Genomic DNA, 19387 nt, shown 5'->3' on the forward strand with positions numbered 1-19387 from the left:
GAAATTAACTAAATATCCTACCACAAATATACTGCTCCGCGTAGGGGCTCCGGACTTACAAAGAAACACCATCACAGTAAGAGCACAATTCATTTACGCAAAAGAAATCTGTCACCACCATCTAGGTCAGACATCAATGTATTATAACAACAGGTAACAGCATCAGCAGTGGATGGTATGTTAAATGTGACTGGGGGGAGACGGAAAACAGTGCAGTCGTCGCCATCGTAATGCGAAAACGGAGCGAAATATCTGACGCCTTTAAAGACATGATCATTGGTTTTCAGACCAAGGGTGGAAGCATTCACGAAACGGCTAAGTCTGTAAACTGTTCACGTGCAGTGATGGTCAAAGTATAACGCGCATGGCAAAATGGCTCTAGGCAATACCGCTGCTGAGACAACTCTGGTTCACTTTGGGCCATAATTAGCACTGAGGAACGACGGCTGCAAAGATGTGTACGAGCGAATAGCTCTACGACTGTGGAGCAACTAATCGTCCAGATGAATCAAGAGACTACCAACAGTGTCTCTTCAACGACCTTTCAGCGAACATTGCTGCGTATGGGGCTCCGTAGCAGGCGCCCGTTTCATGCACCCATGTTGACTGCTGTGCATCGGCGATGAATGCTGGAATTTGCACGCCAATATGGCAAGTAGACGTCCACTGAAAGGCGATAGATGGCCTCAAAGACTGATCACGTTTTATATCCTCATGCCCTGGGTAATCTCGTCTTTCAGGAAGGCACAGTGCGCCAACACAAGAATGCATTTGCCTCTGGGGACCATGTCCATCTCTACACGCAACCTGATTTTTCACGGCACGATTGCATCTACCAGCAGGACAGTGCAACGCGTCATACAAATTGCAGCGTACGTGCGTGTTTCGATGAGCAGCAGGATGAGTTTACAGTACTTCCCCGGCGACCACAAACCTCAAATTTATACTCAATCGAGTAATTGTGGGACCATCTTGATCGGGCTGTTCGTGGCATGGATCCGCTGCCGGTAAAGATAGTGCAGCAGGCAGTGGCACTGCAGTCGGCACGGCTCTACGTCAGTGGTGGTACCTTTCGGAACCTCATTGACGATCTCCCTCCATGTCTCACAATGCCCCGCACTCTGAAAAAGTGGTTATTCAGGCTTCACATTTATGGGATTGGGCAGTGCATTACGAGTAATACGCTTCTTTCTCAAGAACCCTGTAATGTGAATCCTGAAAATCTATCACCAAAGAAATTACTCAGTGGGAAATTTTCTACAGGATCTCCGTACTGAAGACTGAAATGTGTTTGTGTTCACAGTAAATAATTATATATAAACTGAGTTGATGGCTGAACCTTCTTTTTTTGTGAAAAAACAAATATATTAATGTTTGGAACTAAAACATAAGGTTCTACATCTACATATATACTCCGTTAGCCACCAAGTGGTGTGTGGTGGAGGGCACTATTCACGCCAGTCATAACACCCTCCCCCCACCATTCGCGAATCGCGGGAAGGAAAAACGACTGTCTGAACGCCTCAGTACGAGCACTGATTTCCCCTATTTTTGAATGGTGATCGCTGCGCGATTTTAAAGTTGGTGGTAATAATATATGCTGTACATCCTCGGTGAAGATCGGATTTCGGAATTTAGCATGCCTTCCGCTTAGCCCGCCGTCTATCTGCAAGTGTGTCCACTTCAAACTTTCTATGCGATTTGTATCTCTCTCGCGATGACTAAATGTACCATTCACGAATCTTGCCGCTCTTCTTTGGACCTTCTCCATGTCTTGAATCAGACCCAACTGGTAAGGGTCCCACACAGACGAACAATAAGACTGGACGAAGTAACGTATTGTAAACTATTTTCTTTGTTGAAGGACTGCATCGCTTCAGGATTCTATCATTAAACCGCAATCTAGATTTCGCCTTACCCGTTACTTCTGTAATCTGCTCATTCCATTTGAGATCATTTCGAATAGTCACACCCAGATATTTGACAGATGTTACCACTTCCAAAGACTGATCATTTATTTTCTACTCGTACATTAATGGGGATTTTCGCCTTGTTATACGCAGTAGGTTACACTTACTAATACTGAGAGATAATGCCAGTCATTACACCACGCATTTATTTTCTACAAATCCTCATTGATTTGTTGACAACTTTCGTGTGCTACTACTTTCCTGTAGTCCACAGAATCATCGGCAAACAGTCTAATTCCAATATCAGTACCATCAACCAGATCGTTTATGTAAATCGTAAAAAGCAGCAGACCTATTACGCTGTCCTGGGGCACACTTGTTTCTGCTGAAGTCACACCGTTCAGGACGACATACTGCTCCCCGTCTGTTAGAAAACTTTCTATCAAACCGCATATGTCATCGGATAGACCGTGAGCGCGCACTTTTTGCAGCAAGCGACAGTGCGGAACTGAGTCGAACGCCTTTCGAAAGTCGAGAAATATGGCATCAACCTGGCAGGCGGTATCTGGAGCCTGTGGTATATCATGCACAAAGAGGGCCAGCTGTGTCTTGCATGACCACTGGTTTCTGCAGATGAGCCGGCCGGAGTGGCCGTGCGGTTCTACGCGTTACAGTCTGGAGCCGAGCGACCGCTACGGTCGCAGGTTCAAATCCTGCCTCGGGCATGGATGTGTGTGATGTCCTTAGGTTAGTTAGGTTTAATTAGTTCTAAGTTCTAGGCGACTGATGACCTCAGAAGTTAAGTCGCATAGTGCTCAGAGCCATTTGAACCATTTTTATGCAGATGAGATTCCCAGAGTCTAGAGAAGTCATTATGACTGAACACAAAATATGTTCCATGATTCTACAACAAAGCGATGTCAGTGAAATTGGCCGGTAATTGTATTCATAACTTGTCATTTAGCCCTTCTTTGTATGCTACACTTGTCGTCGTTGAGTGACTGTAGGAGGATACAAGATGACTTGGACGGGATTTGTGTTTGGTGTAAAGAATGACAGCTAACTCTAAGTATAGATAAATGTAAATTAATGCAGATGAATAGGAAAAAGAATCCCGTAATGTTTGAATACTCCATTTGTAGTGTAGCGCTTGGCACAGTCACGTCGATTAAATATTTAGGCGTAACTTTGCAGAGCGATATGAAGTGGGACAAGCATGTAATGGCAGTTGTGGGGAAGGCGGATAGTCGTCTTCGGTTCATTGGCAGAATTTTGGGAAGATGTGGTTCATCTGTAAAGGAGACCGCTTATGAAACACTAATACGACATATTCTTGAGTACTGCTCGAGCTTTTGGGATCCCTATCAGGTCGGATTGAGGGAGGACATAGAAGCAATTCAGAGGCGGGCTGCTAGATTTGTTAATGGTAGGTTTGATAATCCCGCGAGTGTTACGGAAATGCTTCAGGAACTCGGGTGGGAGTCTCTGGAGGAAAGGAGGCGTTCTTTTCGTGAATTGCTACTGAGGAAATTTAGAAAACCAGCATTTGAGGCTGACTGCAGTACAGTTTTACTGCCGCCAACTTATATTTCGCGGGAAGACCACAAAAATAAGAGAGATTAAGGCTCGTACAGAGGCATATAGGCAGTCATTTTCCCTCGTACTGTTTGGGAGTGGAACAGGGATAGAAGATGCTAGTTGTGGTATGAGGTACCCTCCGCCACACACCGTATGGTGGATTGCGGAGTATGTATGTAGATGTAGATGTAGATGCAGATAGCGTTATCGCTTTGTTTTAGTCTAGCTTCTCTCATGCCATTATCAAAGTGGTGTCTGGATGAATAAGTAACTTACTCTTAAATCAGAATGCCTTTAAATGTTACCGTCATGCTCATCAAAAAATTTATTTTCATTCGCGAAGAGCGGTGCTTAGACGCAGGGACTTGGAGGCCGACGTGCCTTCCACTATCAAACTCTGCCTTACACTTAAGGCGCGCAAACAAATGCCCGGGCTAAACATAGTGGCTCCGGTGGGGACAGTGGCTTATTGGCTCCTGGGAGGCGTGTAACACCGGAGGGTGATAGCCGCCCTCGGGGGTCCTTATCACGCGGCCGACACGCGACACAGGGTGGTGCTCAGCGCGGGAGTCGGGAAGTTGCGCCGGCCGGGGGTTAATTAATGCTAATAGAGGCGCAAGACGCCGCCTCCGATGCGAGGAGCGGAGTGGCCACGGCCGGACGCCGCTCACGCGACGTGTCTCCAGGAGGCGCCACCCGCGGCTGGCCTTCACTTACCTGAGGGCCCTTACGTAAGCGCTGCCCACCGCGCCCTCCGCGGTACTATTCCGGGCGCAAAGCCGCTTACTGGCTATATATAGACCACGCCGTGCGTGGAGACCTCCCCACAGGGGGGCTACCACTTTCTACAGCCGCTGTCCCGCGGAAGTGTACGTCCGATATTTCCGCTACGTCAGTCGTTACGTCACATCTACACGGAAAGTGAGGGAGTTGGTAAATGAAAGTGAAAATTCGGCACCTTTAATTCTTAAGGTAGGAGAGAGTTTTAGAGGTGTTCCTTGTCTTGAGAGGTATTTATTTTTCAAAATTTTACGTTTCATGATTCTCAGCAGATGACCGTAGTCTGCGGAATAAGCCGGCGATGAGCAGTAATCCGGTTCCCAGAGGCAGAGGTAGGAAACGGTCCGTATCGATTCCTGATGAATTACGAGAGTGGAGGTGGAAATCGAGCCTCGAGCACAGAGCTTATTCGACAGTAAATACGAAGGGGAACCGCGAGTATTCTGTAGCGAAGTGTCGATTTTAATTTTATTAATAATTAAAGTCCTCTTTTGACGTAATTGGTACTAAGAGGAGCCTATGTGTCATCAAGGCTTCACTACAATAATAACAGTGGACAGAAAATTAGTAAAGGCAATAAACAAATAAATATTGTCTACTTACAGAAGAGGTAGGAAGGGCTATGAATTGTTACGATGTAAGCAAGAGATTTCGACTGTGCGCCAAGCTCGCCCAGTTGGCGGTAGGACAATAGTCTGAGTCTGCTCAAACGTATGTGAGAGTCGGCGATAGAATGTATTCAGATACAGTTCCTTAATAATATTCGGCTGTACCATGCTCTTGGAAAATATGAACTCTGTGGCAGGAATCGTTTTCTAATACTAAACTCATACTATTTCACGGTGTTTACAAATAAACGCATCGTAATGGCACCCCAGGAACTTATTTTATCGCGTCTCCAGGTCTGCCTTTCTGGACATCGTCCATGAGAACGTCATAGAGTATTGGTGGGAAGAAAAACTACACGCCGATTCATAGAGTTACTCCAAGGAAGGATCATCTCTGGAGAAAAGGCTTGACCAGTATACTGTACGTCACTCATACTACTTCCTACAGAATCACGACTGAACTGAGAAACTTGTATGGAGGGTGAAATACGCGATAGGAGTTTGCAAGTTGGATATGACTGGGTATGGGGGTAAAACTGGGCACTTTCAGAGCTCTGTTACAAGTGCTATCATCAGTCCGATAACGCTCGGAACTACTAGCAGCCGACATTTAGGAGAACTGTAGACAATAATAGTTGGCGGACGCCTGATCCTTTACGTTCCAGACTCTTTTTTAATTTTTTTACGGAAATTTACCCTGATGCTGACCAGAAGTAGGTTTTTCAGTGTATTTATATGATACAAATAATGCGAATGCTAGCTTTCCAGCCGCATCATTTGCATAATTTTACAATGGTGTACATGGTTAAAAAAAAAGGTTCAGATGGCTCTCAGCACTATGAGATTTAACATCTGAGGTCATCAGTCCCCTAAAACATAGAACTACTCAAAAAAAAAAAAAAGGTTCAGATGGCTCTCAGCACTATGAAATTTAACATCTGAGGTCATCAGTTCCCTAAAACATAGAACTACTCAAACCAAACTAACCTAAGGATCACACACTTCCATGCCCGAGGCAGGATTCCAGCCTGCGCTGCGACAGTAGCGGTCACGTGATTCCGTACTGAAGTGTCTAGAACCGCTCGGCCACACCGGCCGCGTACATGGTTCTGCCCCCACTTAATGAGAGAGAGAGAGAGAGAGAGAGAGAGAGAGAGGTACAGACAGAGAGAGAGAGAGAGAGAGAACCACAAGGCACATGCAGTTTCTCAATCTTCTGCAACCGAAAAGTTTCCAGAAACAAAGGATGATTTGTGAAGCTCCTGCTGGGACTTAGGAAATGACGTCTGATGGACTGGTTGCGAGTGCTAGAACTTTTGATACGTGATTGTCATTCTCTGTGTCACCAAAGCTTTTTATGCCTCCTCCAACGGTTGACTTGGTACATAGTGCAAAGAAACATACTAGTAGGAAAAAGGAAAAAGAATAATAGTGACCTTGTTCCAGACAATTAAGTGGAAGATTAAAAAAAGAAAAGAGGTAAGAGGTAGAAGAAAGAAAAACAGAAAACTAAAACTTTTTATGGGTCAGAACATTAAAGGGAAAGCCGTAAAAAAGGCGAAGAGGCAGAAAACGACACTTGGACGTCAAGAGCGGCTAAAAAAAGAAAAAACTTTTTCTTCGACTTCATCACGTGAAGAAGACCTAGACGAATCACGCAAATTTCGTAATAGGCTACATTGCTACTGTATGTTTTTTATTATGATGCTTTACTGAAACTTTTGGCCTTATTAGTGCAATATTTCGAAAATTTAATGCTTCTTGTTAAAAACCAGTTTAAGGACTTAAAATGTATGCCTATTATGATATCCCCTGTCGCTTGGTAGTAATTTTAAAGATTTCTATACTTTATTATACATTTATTGCAATAGAAAGAAATTTTTTCGGGTTTAAAAGTTTTTCCTTTAACTGAAATGGGTGTCTGATTTTACCGCACGGTTGAAGCAAAAGCAGGTACAAGAGGCGATGAGAAACTTTGCGTTTGAGGGGGTTCCTACAGCCTACATGCAACGTTGCTCGATTCCGATGTAGTTATATAAACACCAACAGGTCGACAATGGATCCGTCTTTCCAACGTTCATTGGGAAAATGCGGAAACGTGAGCTAAGGCTACATTGTTACCAAATGCGACCAAATAGAACCAGCGTTCTGTTGTTCTTTCCTTGGCTGCCGAAGGGCAGACACCAGTATACATCCGTCGGAAAACGAAGAATGTGTGTGGGACATCATGTCTGTAGAGAGCCACAGTTGTGGAATCGTGCACCAAGTTGCGCTCTGGTCACGATTCGACACATGACGCTGGTCAATCTCGGTTGCCAGCCTCATCTATTACTCAAGTGGGAGACACTCAGTCCTGATCTCTCTCCATGCCATCATCAAATCTTCGGTCCCTAAAAAAAATGCCTTGAAGGGTCGACTATTTGCTGGACAAGGACGTGCAGCAGACGGTTAAGGACTTCTTGACGCAGCAGCAGGAAATGAGACGGGCATCTTCAATTGTTGGTTGGGGGCCGGGAGGGGGTGGGGGGGGGGGGGGAGATGTGGCGTCAGTGATCATGACCATATTGCCTGATTGGAATACAGATTCTCGATTGTACGGCCTTCGGATGAAAAATTTTTTGATGGAGAAAAGTTGTGTCACCAAGTTTTAACCCTGGATATTTGATGCCAGTGGGAACCAAAATTACTAATGTTGTGTACGTCGACAACCTACCATTTTTGAACTAGGGAAATTGGCGCCACGTGCTCCGATTGGCCGCTGCTCGCCAACCGACTAACGGCAGCAGGGCAATCCACGGACAATCGGAGCGCGTGGTACCAAGATTCCGTGGTAAAAAATGGTACGTTGTCGACCAGCACAATATTAGTAATTTCGGTTCCTACTGGCATCACCTATCCAGGTTTAAAATTTGGTGACACAATTTTTCTCCATCCTATATATAGATATCAAAAAATAGTTCTGCATCACCGAGAGTTCCGGAACCTGTAAAGTTTTCACATGTTCGTGCCACCTCATATCATGTATTCGCAACCTTCTGCACTAAGCGTTTTCTTGAGGGCAATAAGGGGACCATAACCTAACAGCGAAAAATTTCTGTACCGCAACACCGCCCCCTCCGTACTATAGTGTTGACACTACACTTGCTGGCAGGTAGTGTTCTCCAGGCACTGGCCAACCACTAAACCTTCGATTGGATTGGCAAAGTTTTAATCTGCCATGAAGTTCCATACAAGAGAACACTCCGCTACAGAAAGAAAATTTCATTCTGGAAACGTCCCCCAGGCTGTGGCCAAGCCTCGTCTCCGCAATATCCTTTCTTCCAGGAGTGCTAGTTCTGCAAGTTTCGCAGAAGAGCTTCTGTGGAGTTTGGAAGGTCGGAGACAAGGTACTGCCAGAATTGTAGCTGTGAGGACGGGTCATGAGTCGTGATTGGGTAGCTCAGATGGTAGAGCACTTGCCTGAGAAAGGCAAAAGTCCCGAGTTCGAGTCTCGGTCCGGTACACAGTTTTAATCTGCCAGGAAGTTTCATACCAGCGCACAGTCGACTGCAGAGTGAAAATTTCATTTAGGAAACATAAACATTATTTCGCCCTTTTTATTGCTAATGAAAACCACCATACAGCGAGACCATCAGAGGTGGTGGTCCAGATTGCTGTGCACGCCGGTACCTCTAATACCAAGTATTACGTTCTCTTCCAATGATGCATGACTGTATTTGTCGTGGAATACTATCCACAAGTTAATCAAGGCACTGTCGGTCCAGATTGTCCCATTCCTCAACGGCGATTCGGCGTAGGTTTCTTAGAGTGGTTGGTGTGTCACGTCGTCCAAAAACAGCCCTTTTCAATCCATCCCAGGCATGTTCGATAGAGTTCATGTCTGGAAAACATGCTGGCCCTTCTAGTCGAGCGATGTCGTTATCCTGAAGGAAGTCATCACAAGATGTGCACGATGGAGGCATGAATTGTTGTCCATGAAGACAAATGCCTCGCCAATATGCTGCCGATATGGTTGCACTATCGGTTGGAGGATGGCATTCACGTATCTCACAGCCATTAAGGCGCCTTCCGTGACCACCAGCGGCGTACGTCGGCCCCACATAATGCCACAGCATGGGACCTCCACCTTGCTGCACTCGCTGGACAGTGTGTCTAAGGCGTTCAGCCTGAATGGGTTGCCTCCAAACATGTCTCCGACGATTGTCTGGTTGAAGGCATATGCGACACTCATTGGTAAAGAGAGCGTGATGCCAATCCTGAGCGGTCCATTCGGCATGTTGTTGGGCCCATCTGTACCGCGCTGCATGCTGTCGTGGTTGCAAAGATGGACCTCGCCGTGGACGTCGTGAGTGAAGTTGCGCATCGTGCAGCCAATTTATCACAGTTTGAGTCGTAACACGACGTCCTGTGGCTGCATGGAAAGCATAATTCAACATGGTGGCGTTGCTGTCAGGACTCCAGCGGGCCATAGTCGGTAGGTAGCTGTCATCCACTGCAGTAGTAGCCCTTGGGCGGCCCGTGCGAGGCATGTAATCGGCAGTACCTGTTTCTCTGTATCTCCACCATGTCCGAACAACATCGCTTTGGTTCACTTCGAGACGCATGGACATTTCCCTTGTTGAGAGCACATAATAACAATGCGGACGCGATCGAATCGCGGTATTGACCGTCTAGGCATGGTTGAACTACAGACAACAAGAGTCGTGTAACTCTTTCCTGGTGGAATGACTGGAACTGATCGGCTGTAGGAGCCCCTCGTCTAATAGGTACTGCTCATGCATGGTTGTTTACATCTTTGGGTGGGTTTAGTGACATCTCTGAACAGTCCAAGGGAGTGTGTCTGTAATACAATCCCCACAGTCAACGTCTATCTTCAGGAGTTCTGGGAACCGGAGTGATGCAAACCTTTTTTTGATGTGTGTGTATGTATATATTGATTGCTGACTTTGATCTAACATCTGTCTACTGTCACGTTGTTAAATACATAAAAGATCTCAATAACCGTAATCTGCAAGCCTATTGGTAAATGAAAATAATTTATATGAATTAAAGTTTCAGGTACACGGTTTTGTACTACACTTGTCCAGTGCTGACCACTATAATTACAATACCACGAAAGTGGCATAACAAATGCCATATTTCGTGCTGTGTGTGTGTGTGTGTGTGTGTGTGTGTGTGTGTGTGTGTGTGTGTGTGTTTTCAGTGCAGTGCCGACGTCGCGGCTGCTAAACTCCAATTCCGCTTTTCGTTTTCAGTTTCTCTTTTCTTTTTTCTCTTTCCTACTTTTCTTCCGATACAAAATAATTTTTATGGTGTCAGGAGGTTAGTACTACAGATCAAATAATTGAAATCTTCACCATACAAGTTATTAATTTTACATCCATGATTTATTTGAGAGCTCAAAGTTTCGATCTAGTGAGTCGTTTCGCAAGAGAACATTCAGCCGCGAGGTGATAGTTGCAGGTCCACCAACGTGGACAATTGAGTGGATATAGTAAATGAAAGAGGGACGTACGAGTATAATATGACCAAAATTCGTTCGGATACCTTGTCGCGAAATCATAATTCAGCCGAGTCGTGGTCACGCATACATTCGTAAAAATAGATGAGAGTAACGCTATGATCCATCAGTGTTAATTGCAAATTACCAAATGTCAAAACATGTAACAACCTATTCAAACAGCGAATGCTACAAGATTGTGCTCCAAGTAATCGAACTGAGTGATTAACACCTTAGCAGTAGACTTCAGCGTACTTCCATTAATAATTATGTCTGTTATAAGACAATATCAGTTTTCAGCAGTGCAGCCCAATTTGCAGATTTTTATTAACAGATTACACTTGGATCTTACTAGATAACATTGGAAATCATTGTGTGAACTCCCTCGGGCATGGATGTGTTTGATGTCCTTAGTTTAGTAAGGTGTAAGTAGTTCTACGGTCTAGGGGAATGATCACCTCAGAAGTTAAGTCCCATAGTGCTCACAGCCATTTTCTTTTCTTTTAATGAACATTGCATGATAGTAGTTTCGTTGGCAGTGGGAGTAGGATGAAAACAACCGCCAAGGGGAACCACGTATTCAATAGAAGCACCTACGTTTTATGTAACGGTGTGAGCAACAACAATAGTGACCTTTTATAGATAGTTTTAACGCCTGAGCGTGGTGCAAGTTTGATCGCAGCTACGCTAAGAAAGAACATCTTTTTCAACATATAATAGGCCATAAATAAAAGGCAAGTGTATCCAAAACAGTAACACATAATTAAATGTTACGTGCACTTACGCTTACAGCAACGACTGAGGCATTTTTCATACCGATACAGTCACATAAATATGACCGCGTCAAATGATTCTCCCACCAAATGCGAATTGCGAAGAGTTATTCGTTTCCTGCCAGCAGAAAGGAATAGGGCAGCAGAAATTCATTGAAGAATGAGCCGAGTGTGTGGAGAAAACTTTGAGTGTTACTGGCTTCTGAAACTGAAGACCTCGTTCCAAAATGGGGGTAACTTAAATTTTACAAATGTGACGTCGAAGGTAGACGGTTATTTCATTAATGTCATTGGCCACGGACGTTCAGTACAAAATCTACATCTACATCGCTACTCTGCAAATCACACACTCGGCAGAGGGTTCATCAAAATACATTCACACTAATTTTCTGAACAGCGTACAGAAAGAACGAACACCTATAGCTTTCCATGCGAGCTCTGTTTTCCCTTACTTTATTACGATGTTCGTTCCTCCATTTGTAGCTCGGTGTAAATAAAATATTTTCGCATTCGGTGCATAAAGTTGGTAGATACTTAGTAGATAGTGTCGGAAGTTCCTTGCGGCTTTTCGCGGATGATGCTGTAGTATACAGAGAAGTTGCAGCATTAGAAAATTGTAGCGAAATGCAGGAAGATCTGCAGCGTATAGGCACTTGGTGCAGGGAGTGGCAACTGACCCTTAACATAGACAAATGTAATGTATTGCGAATACATAGAAAGAAGGATCCTTTATTGTATGATTATATGATAGCGGAACAAACACTGGTAGCAGTTACTTCTGTAAAATATCTGGGAGTATGCGTTCGGAACGATTTGAAGTGGAATGATCATATAAAATTAATTGTTGGTAAGGCGGGTACCAGGTTGAGATTCATTGGGAGAGTGCTTAGAAAATGTAGTCCATCAACAAAGGAGGTGGCTTACAAAACACTCGTTCGACCTATACTTGAGTATTGCTCATCAGTGTGGGATCCGTACCAGATCGGTCTGACGGAGGAGATAGAGAAGATCCATAGAAGAGCGGCGCGTTTCGTCACAGGGTTATTTGGTAACCGTGATAGCGTTACGGAGATGTTTAATAAACTCAAGTGGCAGACTCTGCAAGAGAGGCGCTCTGCACCGCGGTGTAGCTTGCTCGCCAGGTTTCGAGAGGGTGCCTTTCTGGATGAGGTATCGAATATATTGCTTCCCCCTACTTATACCTCCCGAGGAGATCACGAATGTAAAATTAGAGAGATTAGAGTGCGCACGGAGGCTTTCAGACAGTCGTTCTTCCCGCGAACCATACGCGACTGGAACAGGAAAGGGAGGTAATGACAGTGGCACGTAAAGTGCCCTCCGCCACACACCGTTGGGTGGCTTGCGGAGTATCAATGTAGATGTAGATGTAGATTGAAATTTCATGAGAAGACTGCATTTCGGAAATCGTTAGGGAATTCAATATTCCGAGATCCACAGTGTCAAGGGTATGCCGGGAATACCAACTTTCAGGTATTACCTCTCACCACGGACAATGCACCCGCAAACGTCCTGCATTTCACGACTAGAAACGCCTTTGTTTCATTTATGTCCACCACAAATCCCGTATCAGGTCCGGCCACTCTCTCCTCTACTTCTCGTTAATACAAAACGTGCTGCCCTACTTTGAACTTTCTCTGTCTACTCCGTTAATCCTGTCTGTTAAGGATTCCACGCCTTGCGCAGTACTACAAAAGAGGATGGACAAGCGTAATGCAGGCAGTCTCTTTAGTAGATCTGTTCCAACATCTAACTGTTCCGTCAATAAAACGCAATCTTTTGTTCGTGTTCCCCACAACGATTTCTGTGTGTTCTTTCGAATTTAAACTGTCCATAATGTAATTATCAGGTTTTTAACAGAATTTACGTCTTTGGATTTGATGAATTTATCGTGTAACCAAAGTTTAACGTTTAGCGTTGATGTGGATGAACTCATACTCATTAATATTAAGGATCAATAGCCAATTTTCGCACGATACAGATATCTTATCTACGAGGGCAGTTCAATAAGTAATGCAACACATTTTTTTCTGAAACAGCATTGAAATACACCAGGTTATTCCCCAATCTTTTAGCTACACAACACTATTTTTCAACGTAATCTCCATTCAATGCGACGGCCTTACGCCACCCTGAAATGAGGGCCTGTACGCCTGCACGGTACCATTCCACTGGTCGATGTCGGAGCCAACGTCGTACTGCATCAATAACTTCTTCATCATCCGCCTAGTGCCTCCCACGGATTGCATCCTTCATTGGGCCAAACATATGGAAATCCGACGGTGCGAGATCGGGGCTGTAGGGTGCATGAGGAAGAACAGTCCACTGAAGTTTTGTGAGCTCCTCTCGGGTACGAAGACTTGTGTGAGGTCTTGCGTTGTCATGAAGAAGGAGAAGTTCGTTCAGATTTTTGTGCCTACAAACACGCTGAAGTCGTTTCTTCAATTTCTGAAGAGTAGCACAATACACTTCAGAGTTGATCGTTTGACCATGGGGAAGGACATCGAACAGAATAACCCCTTCAGCGTCCCAGAAGACTGTAACCATGACTTTACCGGCTGAGGGTATGGCTTTAAACTATTTCTTGGTAGGGGAGTGGGTGTGGCGCCACTCCATTGATTGCCGTTTTGTTTTAGGTTCGAAGTGATGAACCCATGTTTCATCGCCTGTAACAATCTTTGACAAGAAATTGTCACCCTCAGCCACACGACGAGCAAGCAATTCCCCACAGATGGTTCTCCTTTGCTCTTTATGGTGTTCGGTTAGACAAAGAGGGACCCAGCGGGAACAAACCTTTGAATATCCCAACTGGTGAACAATTGTGACAGCACTACCAACAGAGATGTCAAGTTGAGCACTGAGTTGTTTGATGGTGATCCGTCGATCATCTCGAACGAGTGTGTTCGCACGCTCCGCCATTGCAGGAGTCACAGCTGTGCACGGCCGGCCCGCACGCGGGAGATCAGACAGTCTTGCTTGACCTTGCGGCGATGATGACACACGCTTTGCCCAACGACTCACCGTGCTTTTGTCCACTGCCAGATCACCGTAGACATTCTGCAAGCGCCTATGAATATCTGAGATGCCCTGGTTTTTCCGCCAAAGAAACTCGATCACTGCCCGTTGTTTGCAACGCACATTCGTTACAGACGCCATTCTAACAGCTCCGTACAGCGCTGCCACCTGTCGGAAGTCAATGAAACTATACAAGACGAAGCGGGAATGTTTGAAAATATTCCACAAGAAATTTCCGGTTTTTTCAACCAAAACTGGCCCAGAAAAAAAATGTGTTGCATTACTTATTGAACTGCCCTCGTACATGGCTCTTAAGTGATTTTGATCTTCTGATAACTTTACTGGGCGATGAACGGCAGCATCATCTGTAAACAACCGAAGACGGCTGCTCAGATTGTCTCCTAAATACTTTATGTATATAAGGAACAGGAGAGGTCCTAAGACACTACCTTGGCGAAAACCATCGTTTCTGTTTTACTCGACGACTTTACTACGAACTGCGACCTGTGTGACAAGAATTCACGGATCCAGTCGCATAAATGAGGCGGTATTCATTAAGCACGCAATTTGATTAGAAGCTGCTTGTGAGATACGGTGTCAAAAGCCTTCTGGAAATCTAGAAACAAGGAATGAACTTGAAATCTTTTCGATAGCAGTCAACTCTTCGTGTGGGTAAAAAGTGATAAGGGCATAAGGTTTTAAGGCTTATATATGTTATAGGAAAAAGTCGAGTTATCCTCTTTTAGCACCATGGTGCAACAACGACTGCATGAGCATTTCCAGTAGGAAACTTCGATCGCCCGCCATACCATCCGTATCTAGTGTAGTGATTTACTAGTGATTTCCATCTTTTCCCTGAAGTGTAAGCAGTTGCTAGGAGGGCAACTCTTTCAAACTAACGAGGAGCTTCAAGATACTGTGAAGACTCATTTCAGTTCATTGGCAGTAACATTTTATAAAGAGGTTAGTGGAAAGATTATCCACAGATGTGAGAACTGCCTCAATCGTTACAGCGATTATGGCGAAAACTAAACATAACTCAAGGTAACTTTTACTAATAAGACAATTTTTATTTACACTTTTCTTTTGTTTATGGCCTATTGAAGGTCAGGAAACCTGCCCACATAGATAAGAGTAACGTCATCTAACTTTCAGGCATTACCTCTCACCACAGACAAAGCACCCGCAGACGGCCTGCATTTCACGACTGCGTGCGGCAGCGATTGCACAGAGTTGTCAGTGCTGACAGACAAGCAACACTGCGTGAAATAACCGCAGAAATCAATGTGGGACGACCGACGATAGGACAGTCCAGTGAAATTTGGTGCTATTGCGCTACGGCAGCAGACGAACAGCGCAAGTGTCTTCGCTAACACCACGTCACCTGCAGCACTTCACCTGGGCTCGTGATCCTGTCGGTTGTAGACTAGAGTGGAAAACAGTGGTTTGTAAGTTGAGTCCAGTTTTCAGTTGGTAAGAGCTGGTGGTAGGGTTCGGGTGTGGCACAAACCAGACGAAACCATGAACCCAAGTTATCAACAAGACACTGTGCAAACTGGTGGTGGCTCCACAATGTTGAGCAGTGTTTACATGGAATGGACTGGATCCTCTGGTTCAGGTGAACCTATCATTGACTGGAAATAGTTATGGCCGGCTACCTGGGGACTGAGCCGTGTGGCTCGATCAGCGATATTCCCGCCGCCGGTATGGGTCGTCATCTTTCCGGCGGTGTGCACAGAGCGCTCGCTGGCGCCACCTACAGGGCCGATCGGGAGCGAGAGGAAAAGTTGAGGAAGAGGGGGTGATTTTGCTTTAGGACGCCGAGCAGTAACGGTGTTTTGGGAACTGTGGCGGACAGCTAACGTCCGGTGTCAGCCAGGAAGCAAGGCACGTCCAAAATGGGCTGTTTACCCGGGTGATGGCGCGGTGGAAAATATCGCCAGCATGGGAAGAGACGTTACTGGGAAGCCGTTAGTGTTGTTTTTGCGTTTGCTTCATGTCTCCTGGCATCGGGATCTGCGGCGACTTGCTTCGTCGATCAAGCACGAGGGTAAGGGCCTTGCTTGTTCTATAAATTGTGGTTGGAATCCACTACTGGGCTCTGTGCCGTTGACTGTATTTTCTTGGGTCGCCGTCGCTACTCCTACTGAGTCTGGCCTACAATGTGTTGATTTTAATTGGTTTAATACGTAATATTTTAAGGTGTTTGTGGTGTGATCATTAACGTTTACGAGGGCCTGGAGTGCTGAGACATTCCATTGTAGATCCCTACTGTCAAGGTTTAACACCACCATTGAAAGCAGTTTGCAGGCCCCTATTTTAAGTACCGCCTGGTTATTGTATTAATATCACACCACGGAGTTACGGAGTTAAGATGGCCAGTCGCTATATATATATAGACTGGCCATCTTAACTCCGTGGTGTGATATTAATACAATAACCAGGCGGTACTTAAATAGGGGCCTGCAAACTGCTTTCAATGGTGGTCTTAAACCGTGACACTGGATATATTTATTTCTGAATTGTAATAACATTACTGTTATGTTTCTGTTTGAACTAGTAGCTTGTCTGAGAGACACGTGTATAATTTTGATAGCAGTAGTTTCCTAAATTGTTACCAGTTATTGAGAGGCCAGTTGATGTGCGTTTAATGGCCTAAAACGGATTCTATTGATGGTGGAACTAGAATTCCTTCAATGACCGTAGATTGATATTGTAATTAATTTCATGTATTAATTTCACTGATGTGTTGTAATGAGTTATTGTGTTTCTAGTTATTTAAGGCAGATGCCAGTCTGTTGTAGATACCCACTAGTTCTGGGATCTTCTTGTGCCCATTCGTGACCGTTGCTGCTCCCCTCTGGGGGTCCATGTCGAGCCTGTACTGGAAACAGCTGAGCGGGCGGGCGTCCGTTTTATGAGCGTAGTTGTTGAATCTCACGTGCTTGTTTGCTCATATGAAATTTTATATGTTATATGCTAAATTAACTGAAATAGTTTGCTAATAACAATCACTGTCGCAATGAAGGAGTACATTATTTATAAAATTTAACTCATTTCAGTAAATGTGTAATTGGCCATAAGTGCCACGTTTTTATGAATGTTTAAAACTGAACTAATTTTATTTTCACCAATGGTAATTTTTAAAGGTGTGTGGTAGTTTTATACATGTGATGGCTTTATTTGTCAAGTCCTCTTGTTTAAAGGTACCAAATAAAATGTTAGGTGCAACTGTCGATGGTGATTGCCTGATGTGTTACTTTGGTCCACTCCTACCACCCTACAGCCTACTACGCTGAGTTTGTATCGTTGCGTAAGAGGTGTAATTACATGTTGTCTCGACACTTCAGAGACCATTCATGAACTTCCTGTTCCCAACCAACGATGGCATTTTTATAGATGACAATCCATCACGTCATCAGGCCACAATTGTTCACTATAGATTTGAAGGACATTCTGGAAAATTCGAGAGAATAATTTGGTCATCCAGGGCGCCCGACATGAATCCCATCGAATATTCATAGGACGTAATCTAGAAGCCAGTTTTTGCACAAAATCCAGCACCGGCAACACTTTCGCTGTTGTGGACGGCTATAGAGGGAGCATGGCTCAGTATTTCTGCAGGGGACTTCCAAAGATTTGTTCATTCCGCGCCGAGAGAGCAAAAGAAGGTTGGTACGATATCAACGGCTTTTGTCTTCTCAGTGCAAATAATCCTTTATTCAGTCATTTCACTTGATCCCTTCGTGAACGTGAACAGGTCTTTCATTATTCCATCTTGCCAGTATAGTCACTTAGGTGCATCTTCCTCTTCATGTAATATTTTGGTGATGTATCGGCAGGTGAGCGGCGTGCACCCACTACACGGAACACACACCGCTGCGCTGGTGTCTCCGGTATGTGAGACGAACTGAAACGGCAGGGTGCTGCCACGCCGTGCACACGGGCTGCCACCACGTCTTCTCTACTGCGGAAGGTCGCAGCGTCCCAGCGGCATGCGATGGCGTTGCCCGGAGTCGATCTCTGGACCGATACTAAAGGCCAGGGGCGGGTCGCAAACGCGATGTTGGCTGCCTGGGCTCGGCAGACTGGCAAAGGTCCCTCCTCCGTGGCCCAGTGACGGCAGAGTTCCGGTGTGTATTCGTGAAAATATCTTTGAAATTATGAACAGTCGCACAAATAAATGTGTAAGTGCAGTCTCCATGACAACGACTCCTCGTAGGCTCTAGACCGCTTTTGTTGTCGTCTACAGCCGCTTGCGGTTCACAGTTGAAAGCTGTAAAAAGTGATGCTGGGTGTCACTGATTTCCCGAACTTGACTCCAGTGGAGCAGTGTCCTAGTGGTACATAACAAATGTATTAATACTTCACGCCATGATGCATCAATTTTTCACACATCTCACATTTGATGACGTTATATCTCTCGAACTGTGTGTTGTACACTGAAACACCAAAGAAACTGGTATACGCATGCTTATTCAAAAACAAAGATCTGTAAACAGGCAGAATACGACGCAGCTGTTAGAGTGGTTACTGCTGCTACAATGGCAGGTTAACAAGTTTTAAAAGAGTTATAACGTGATGTTATAGTCGGCGCACGAGCGATGGGACACAGCATCTCCGAGGTAGCAATGAAGTGATGATTCATGTACGGCCATTTCACGAGTGTACCGTGAATACAAGGAATCCGTAAACATCAAATTTCCGACATCGCTACGATAGGAACAAGATCGTGCGAGAACGGGACCAACGACGACTGAAGAGAATCTTTCAGCGTGACAAAAGTGCAACCCCTCCGCAAATTGCTGCAGATTTCAATGCTGGGCCATCGACAAGTGTCAGCGTGCGAACCATTCAATGAAACATCATCGATGTGGGCTTTAGGAGCCGAAGGCCCATTCATGTATCCTTGGTGACTGCACGACACAAAGCTTTACGCCTCCCGTGGGCCCGTCAAGACCGATATTCGACTGTTGATGACTGGAAACATGTCGTCTGGTTGGAGGTGTCTCGTTTCAGATTGTATCGACCGGTTGGACGTGCACGAGCATGGAGACCACCTCATGAATCCATGGACGCTGCATTTCAGCAGGGGACTGTTCCAGCTGGTGGAGACTCTGTAATGATGTGAGGCGTATGCAGTTGGAGTGATAAGGGACCCTTGATGCGTCTAGATTTGACTTTTACATGTGAGACGTAAGCATC

Source organism: Schistocerca americana, chromosome 2 (genome assembly GCF_021461395.2).
Source record: "Schistocerca americana isolate TAMUIC-IGC-003095 chromosome 2, iqSchAmer2.1, whole genome shotgun sequence".
NCBI classification, from domain to species: domain Eukaryota; kingdom Metazoa; phylum Arthropoda; class Insecta; order Orthoptera; family Acrididae; genus Schistocerca; species Schistocerca americana.